The sequence below is a fragment of the Sprattus sprattus genome, assembly GCF_963457725.1.
Source record: "Sprattus sprattus genome assembly, chromosome: 2".
NCBI classification, from domain to species: Eukaryota; Metazoa; Chordata; class Actinopteri; order Clupeiformes; family Clupeidae; genus Sprattus; species Sprattus sprattus.
In genome coordinates this window covers 46,140,207-46,149,358 of record NC_137921.1, presented here as the reverse complement: position 1 = coordinate 46,149,358, position 9,152 = coordinate 46,140,207, and positions in this window count along the sequence as shown.

Sequence of the window (9,152 nt, the reverse complement as noted above, 5' to 3'; positions counted from 1 at the left end):
TCGGGATAGGGGGAGGAGGGAAAGGGAAAGAGAGGGAGAGAAAGAGAGAGAGAGGGAAAGTTTTTTCTTCAACTATATTACTTTGGATATAACCTTTTCTGTGAGGTTCCTCTATGAAACTCTGAAATGCATCACAGCCCCCACATTCAGAATGCATATGGCTATCCCCTAACATTTCATTGTATGTATCCTGAGTTATCCCATAACATTTAACTGTGTGTGTGTCCTTGAGTGTATACTGTATATGCTGCATGTGTGCTAATATGTTTTAGGTTTATGTTTTTATTCTGATGCAAGTGTGCATGTAGGAATTGATCTGCTTTCTTCTGATTCTCTCTTCTCTTCCTCCCTTCCATTCTCAAGTCAAGTCAAGTCTTTTATTGTCAGATACACAGAACAACAGAGTTGGACTGGGCACTGAAATTCTTATGACAGGACACCATACCACACTACCATAACATAACAAGATATAACAGTACTCCAACATGATATAACATAACATAACTTAACAATAAGTACTGGACATTAGATAAACATACCGGTATGAAAAGACAGAGTAGTAGACCTACTAGATAAACAATAAATATACAATATAGATACTAAACATAAATACACATACTTAACATAAATACAGATACTAAACAGATTAATATACCTACATGATACTTTTTGCAATACTGAACATATTATACACATAATAACCTGAACACAGAGACACTTCAAGTGTGTGGGTGGTGCAATATTGCAATGCAGTGCAAACAGCAGTGAAAGTGAGCGAGTGTAAAGTGATGAGAGTGCATTATTGTTCATTCTGCCCCTCACTTCTGACGAGGAAAAGCCATTTTCCACAGTTTCTTTAGAGTTATGTCACAAGGCTATCCAGGGAGACCAGACGGAAGTAACCTAAGGATGCCCATATTTGGTCTTTCCTGCCAGAGGGACTCACCTGGAGCACATGACCTTTTGATTGCATTGATTGCATTTTGTGTTAATGTTCATCACCTGTGTTTACTCGTTTACCCTTTTCAGTTCTAGTATTTAAACCCTCTGTTGGCATTGCTTCTTGCTGAGACTTGGACTTATGTCTGATTGTTACTGTGTCTGTAAGATTTATTGAAGTTGTCAAGTAAAGACTTTGGACTCCCCTTTCACCGTTGTCTTGACTCTGCCTCTTGGGGTTCTCAAGGAGACTATCAGCCTTTGGCTAGAAATAGAGCCGCTGGTGGTCTAGCTCAGGTAACTCGTGACAGCAAGTCTCAGCCAGACAACATGAACTCCGCAGAGTCACCACTACCCGTTTCAGAGGCGGAGCAGATCCGAGGTGCCCTGACAACCCAAGGGGCGATGTTGGGAGCTCACCAGGACCAGCTTCAACACCTCACCGACTCAGTTGGGAAGCTCCTGGACTCTGTGCAACGTCTGGAAAATCGTTGGCTAGGACCCACACCAGCTCCAATGGCGGCTACTCGGTCTGCCTTCCAAAGAGACCCCCAGACTCCAGGCCCTGAACCCAGGATCCCTGCTCCTCAACGCTATGATGGTCGTCCTGGTGGGTGCAAGCCATTTTTAACCCAGTGCTCTCTGATTTTCCAGATCCAGCCCTATTCTTTTGCCAATGAAGCCGCCAGGATCGCCTATATTATCACCTTGCTTTCTGACCGGGCCCTAGAGTGGGCCACAGCCCTAGTTGAGAAGGACTCCGCGATCTGTCAGAGTCTGGATCTGTTCACCCACAATCTCCGTCAAGTCTTCGACCATCCTGTAAGTGGGCGTGAGGCCGCCAGACGACTCCTCGACCTACGTCAGGGATCACAGACGGTGGTGGATTATGCCATTCAATTCAGAACCCTGGCTGAAGAGACTGGATGGGAGGAGGAGGCCTTGATCTCAACCTTTTACCATGGGCTAGCAGAAATAATCAAGGATGAGCTGTCCACTCGAGACTGGGGCCATGGCTTGGAGGCTCTCATCACTCTGGCGATCTGCATCGACAACCGCCGCCTGGAGCGCCAAAGGGAGCGAGGTGGCAGGAGCCTGTCGTCCTATGGCCTGCGTCCATCAGTCCTCTCACTCCCAGTTTCTCAGACGCCTCCGGAGACTCCATTGACCATGGAAGAGCCAATGCGACTGGGCAGAACTCGTCTGTCCCAGCAGGAATGTGAGAGACGTTGGCGAGAAGGAAGATGTCTCTATTGTGGAGCCGCTGACCACCTTCGTCCCCAATGTCCAGGACTGCAGGGAAAAGACAGAGCTCTTCAGGGAGCCGGGAGACCCTGAGGAGCGAAGCCGTACTCTCGTCCAGGTCAGTGTCTGGTTTGCGTTTGCCTGTAAGGCTTAGTTGGGGGGATTTTCAGACCATGCAAGCTCCTGTTAATGCCCTTGTTGATTCTGGAGCTGCAGAGAACTTTTTAGATTTGTCATGGGCCTTGAAGTTGCAACTACCCATCGAGTTGAACCCTTCGCCACGTAAGGTGCAGGCGATTGATGAAAGACCTATTGGTACAGGGGAACTGACCTACCGTACTAAACCGGTTCAGCTACTCATTGACGACCACGTGAGACTATCCAATTTCAGTTACTTGACTCACCAATTGATCCTATGATTCTGGGCTATCCCTGGTTATGTAAACACGAACCTCAGTTCTCTTGGGCCACAGGCTCATTAACCCGCTGGGGTCCTAACTGTGTCTCCTCTTGTGTCAGAGTTCAGAAGTTGTGTCGTGCTCAGATAGAGGAATTACCCCTGTCCCATCAGCCCCAGAGTAGTGCAGACCCCAAACCTTGTGTGGAGATACCAGGATTACCAGGGCCTTATAGAGATCTGGCTATGGTCTTCAGCAAGGCCAAAGCTTCAGTGCTGCCACCACATCGTCCCTACGACTGTGCCATCGATCTGCTTCCAGGCACTATGCCACCAAGGGGCAGACTATATTCCCTCTCTCCCCCTGAGAAACTTGCCATGGAGGAGTACATCAGGGAGGCCCTCAAGACCGGCTTCATCAGACCCTCTAGGTCTCCTGCAGGGGCAAGCTTCTTTTTTGTAGGGAAGAAGGATGGTGGACTACGTCCATGCATCGATTACAGAGGCCTTAATAGTATTACCATCAAGAATCGGTATCCACTCCCCCTAATGTCGTCCGCCTTTGAACAGCTGCGCCACGCCACCATCTTTACCAAACTGGACCTGCGTAGCGCCTACAACCTGGTGCGCGTGAGGGAAGGGGATGAATGGAAGACCGCATTCATCACCCCTAGTGGCCTATATGAATATCTGGTGATGCCGTTTGGCTTAGCAAACAGCCCAGCTGTATTTCAAGAGTTTATTAACGATGTTTTGCGGGACATGTTAGACCGATTTGTGTTTGTCTATTTGGACGATATTTTAATTTTTTCTCATTCCCAGAGCCTCCATGTCCAACACGTTCGAGAGGTCCTGAAGAGACTGTATGAGAACCGCCTGTTCGTGAAATGGGAGAAGTGTGAGTTCCATGTCAGTCAGGCCTCCTTTCTGGGCTTCGTCATATCTCAGCAGGGCATCGACATGGACCCCACCAAGGTGCGTGCCATTCTGGACTGGCCCCAACCAGCTACCCTGAAGCAGGTGCAGCGTTTTTTGGGCTTTGCCAATTTTTATCGCCGCTTTATTAGGAACTTCAGTTCGGTGGCGTCCCCAATCACTGCACTCACCAAGGGGTCCCCAGCTAGGATCAAGTGGACACCAGAGGCACAGACTGCATTTGACACCTTAAAGAAACGCTTTGTGTCTGCTCCAATTCTCTGCCATCCTGACCCTGCCCAGCCTTTTGTGGTCGAAGTGGATGCCTCTGATGTCGGAGTGGGTGCAATTCTTTCACAGAGGTTGGTTGAAGATGGAAGGCTGCACCCATGTGCCTTTTTCTCACGGCGCTTGACCTCACCAGAGAAGAATTACGCAGTGGGAGACCGGGAGCTATTGGCTGTCAAGTTAGCGCTTGAGGAATGGCGCCACTGGTTGGAGGGAGCGGAACATCCCTTCCAGGTCTGGACAGACCATAAGAACCTGTCCTATATTAGAGAGGCCAGACGTCTGAATCCACGGCAAGCAAGGTGGGCACTCTTCTTTAGCCGTTTTAACTTTGTGCTCTCGTACAGACCGGGGTCGAAGAACACAAAGGCAGATGCCCTCTCCCGCCAGTTTGACCTCTCTGAGAGGGATCGAACCCCTGAGCCCATTCTTCCCGCCTCCTGCATCGTGGCGCCAGTACAGTTTGCCATTGAAGACACGGTCCGACAGGCCCTCGAGTCCGAGGCTTGCCCACCTGAGGCCCCAGAGGTCTGTCTCTTTGTACCTAGCTCAGCCAGGGCAAGAGTTTTGCAATGGGGCCATTCCACACGTTTGACGGGCCATGCAGGCGTGCAGCGCACCTTTGAATTCATTCGGCGAGGGTTCTGGTGGCCTAAGATGAGAGGGGATGTCAAATCCTTTGTGAACGCATGTCCAGTCTGCGCACAGCACAAATCCAGTAACCAACGGCCTGCAGGTCTTCTACTGCCGCTGCCCATCCCCAAGAGACCATGGTCACATGTCTCCATGGATTTTGTGACTGGCCTGCCAAACTCCATGGGAAATAAGGTAATCCTTGTCGTGGTAGACCGGTTCTCAAAGGCAGCTCACTTCATAGGACTCCCCAAGCTGCCATCTGCGTGTGAGACTGCCGATCTTATCCTTCAGCATGTGGTGAGAATTCATGGAGTGCCTTCAGACATCGTCTCGGACCGCGGGCCACAGTTTGCATCTAGATTTGGGAAGGCCTTTTGGTCTCTCTTTGATGCCTCAGTCAGCCTTTCTTCGGGGTTTCACCCACAGTCAAATGGCCAAACTGAGCGTGTGAACCAAGACCTTGAAAAGTATCTGCGTTGTTTTGTTTCCTCCTATCCAGCGAAATGGAACCAATTTTTGATGTGGGCTGAACTGTCATACAACACCCTTCAGCGGTCATCAACCGGTATGTCTCCTTTTGAATGTCAATTTGGCTTTAAACCTCCTCTGTTCCCCAGTCAACAGGTCTCTGTGGCGGTCCCCTCTGCTGAGGTATTTGTGTCCCGCTGCCGAGGAGCCTGGAGACGGGCTCGCATCGCCTTATGCCAGTCAACATCTCGCCACCAGAGACAGGCCAACCGACACAGGAGACCGGTTCCACGGTTCAGACCTAGTCAACGAGTCTGGTTGTCCGCAAGAGATCTCCCATTGAAAATTGATTCTCAGAAGCTTGCTCCACGTTATGTTGGACCGTTCCGCATCGTTCGGAGGTTGAACCCAGTCACTTACCAGCTGGAACTCCCAAGGTCCATGAAGGTGAATCCAGTGTTTCATGTATCCCTATTGAAGCCAGTTCTTACCTCTCCTCTGTTCCCCCCTGTGTCCCCACCTCCCCCACCCCGCCTCATAGGTGGAGGTCTGGCGTATTCCATCAAGCGGCTGTTGGACTCCAGACGTGTTGGACGGGGATTACAATACCTCGTCGACTGGGAAGGTTATGGCCCAGAGGAGAGGAGCTGGGTCCCCGCACGACATGTCTTGGATCGAGGCCTCGTTCGCAAGTTCCACCAAGGTCATCCAGATCGCCCCGGGCCTCCGGGAGTCGGCCGCAGAGGGGGGGGTCCTGTCACAAGGCTATCCAGGGAGACCAGACGGAAGTAACCTAAGGATGCCCATATTTGGTCTTTCCTGCCAGAGGGACTCACCTGGAGCACATGACCTTTTGATTGCATTGATTGCATTTTGTGTTAATGTTCATCACCTGTGTTTACTCGTTTACCCTTTTCAGTTCTAGTATTTAAACCCTCTGTTGGCATTGCTTCTTGCTGAGACTTGGACTTATGTCTGATTGTTACTGTGTCTGTAAGATTTATTGAAGTTGTCAAGTAAAGACTTTGGACTCCCCTTTCACCGTTGTCTTGACTCTGCCTCTTGGGGTTCTCAAGGAGACTATCAGCCTTTGGCTAGAAATAGAGCCGCTGGTGGTCTAGCTCAGGTAACTCGTGACAAGTTATAGACGCAGCACAGACACAGGTGTAACTCTGTTGATATCCTCTCATGGTACATTTATAACATTGTATAGCCATCTTGTGGTTTCCGCTTATAGCGTTCTAACTCAATACTGGACCGATTTTGATCGTTTTTGTCCCTAGTAAATATTTGGACCCAAAAAGATGGAAAATTGGGCCCAGGTTAAATCCTTCTGCCTGATAGCAAAGCTAGCTTCTTAGATAGCCCCTAAATAAGGACCAGTTCTCTGTGTGACTGAGAAGATAAATCAAATACCCTGCTCTGAAGTACTGATAGTACTCATTACCAGTGTCAGTAAGGCTTTGGCCAAGCAATGGCCTCTTCTCACTTTGATCTAGAGTGTTTAATGCTGCTCTTCCAGGAAGAGATGTTTGCTCTCACACACACATAGACCTTTCTGAGAAAGCACCCCAGTTTGTCAGAATCAAAGCCTTTGAACTCTCCAAACACAGGGCTTCACATCCCCAGGTGTGGACAAACAAAACAGAGGCTGACAAACAAAACAAAAAATATATACCCTATCCGACCGGAGAACCTTTAATTCATCAGTGTAACTTCATTGACAGCCATCAGACAGCCACAACAGCCATTTGCTGGGCTTCATTTGTAAGGTCTGGAGCTGGAGTGACTGCAGTCAGACATGGCTGGGGTTAGGTCTGTGTCTGTGTCTGTGTGCTGGAGAGGACCCCGACAGCGGAGAGTCATCTGGCACACAGAGGACCGCTGCACTCCCCCTGCGAGGTCAGACTGGGCTCTGTGGACAGATGAGGAGCCAGAGGACACTCGCCACAGGAGGGGCGCTCGTCTCCTCTCTTCCTTCCCGCTTTCCTTCCTCCTCTCCTCTCTTCTTCTCTTCCTCTGCTGCTCTTCTCCTCTCTTCCTCTCTCTCCTCCTCCTCCTATTCCGGAGGAGAGGGACTGGAGCGCGAGGGACAAGGGATTCTCTGCCAGGAGCTGTCCCACAGGAGCTCCATCGTCTCCGCACACAAGTTCCAGTGTGGCCAGCCACCGTCTGAGCTGGATCTGTCTGCAGGTACAGACGTGTGTGTGTGTGTGTGTGTGTGTGTGTGTGTGTATGTGTGTGTGATTTAAATTTCCCCTGTGTTTCCATACAGCTGAGAAGAGTATGGCTGTGCTCCCCTGTCTCTCTCTCTCTCTGTCTCTCTTTCTCTCTCCCTTCCTCTCTCTATCACTCTGTCCGTCTGTCTCTACCCTCCTCTCTCTGTACATCTGTCTCTCCAGACCAGAGAGCGGCTCACTGGGCTTACGCCAGCCAGGGCTACTCTCCAGCTTTCTCTCTTGAGGAGAGTCGAGGGAGGATGGGGGGTTGCTGTCCTTCACCCCTCCCCCCTCTCCCCTCTCTCAGCGTTGAGCAACAGGTGGCTGGGAGCAGCAGGTAGTCGGGCTCCCGCTCCTGCCACGTGCACACAGAGGGATCCAGCACAGGCTGCCTTTTCACAGCCCCCAGAAGAAGCCTGAGAGAGAGGGAGAGAGACAGATGGAGGGAGAGAGAGAGAGAGAGGAAGAGAGGGAGAGAGGCGTGCAGATCAGGGGCTCTCAGTCCAGCTCCTCTCCTCCACGTCTGGCTCTTATTCATGAGGCTGAATGGTTCAACTGTTACCCTTATTGCCTCTGGAAGGAACTAATTTATAACACTAGGTAGGTAAGGACGGAGAAGAGGGAGCAGTAGAGAGGAGAAGTGAGCTCATGATGGAAAAGAAAGCTGTTATTTAGGCAATGATGAAATAAAAATGAGGCTGGTTGGGTTTCAATGAGATTCAAGGACACCCAGTGCTGCTTGAAGAAAAACCGAAGACAAATCTCAAAGACAATTCTATACACAGAGACTATTTAAAAAATACTTTCTAAGCTATTTCTAGTAGTTTCTAAATGTTTTCTATAATGGCGATTGAGAGTTTAATATGTTATTAGAGGTTACACTTCTGCCAGTATAGTTGCAGCCTAGTTGAGTCCAGGTACCTGGTGACAGCACAGGCAGCATAGACAACCAATCTCCTCTGGGCTTGTTAACATGAAACTGGAGGACCATGGGTACAAAACACACAAACACAAATAAACACACACAGGCACAAACACAAATAAACACACACAGACTGACTAAATCCCATTTGCCGACTCCTGCCAGATTCATATTGTGACATGTGCAGTGAGTGATAAGTTATTGTCCTGTGAGAGATGCAGAGGATGTCGCCAATTTGATTTCTAAAAAGGGGCGCAGCTTCCTCCACTTACACACTTGTCCTTGCCGGGCTCAGACCCAGTGGCTTGAGGAGTGGGTTTGTGAAATGGATTGTGACACCATTAAGCCATTTCCTGTTTAGCTAAATGCTGAGATGTACGTATGTGACAGGTCTCTCTCATTCTCTTTCCATCTCTCTCTTTCCATCACTCTCTACACTGTAAACCTGCACTGTAAAACTGTAAAACTTTTGATGTAACCGATTACATAATAAAATTTGAGTACATATATATATTTTTTTTAAGTTAACTTTACTTAAAAATTATACATCGGCTATGCTGATTTATTTTGTTATCATTTTCATAATTTTTAAGTTCTCTGAACTCATATTATTCCAAAATCAGGATTTTGCCTCGTCGGATATTTGTGTTTCTCTGGGTCTTTCACAAACTAGTTATTACGCCCTTACAAGTTTTTGAAAGGGTATCTCCCTTATGTTCCAACTTCTTGCGCAAGCTCTTACTGTAGAGAGAACTGTCATTGGTCAACCGCCTTCCCAGTGTTGCCAGATGTACATTTACATTTACATCTGTGATTTAGCAGACGCTTTTAGTCAAAGCGATTTACAAGGAATTTTGCATTTATAGATCAGGAGCAGTTCAGGGGTTCCCACTTATACACTTGGTAAGAAGGAGTGGGGAATCAAACTAGCAACCTTCCAACATCTCGATTACTAAACGACTCCTCTACCTTAAGTTTGCTGTCTCCGTCTCTCATCACAAGATCTCTGCAATGGTGTTCTCAATGACGTTGATGACGTCAGATACTAAAAAAACATGAGTTATCAGGCAATGTTTACTCAAACAAATACATTCCAATACAATTAAAACGTCTTCACTTGCTC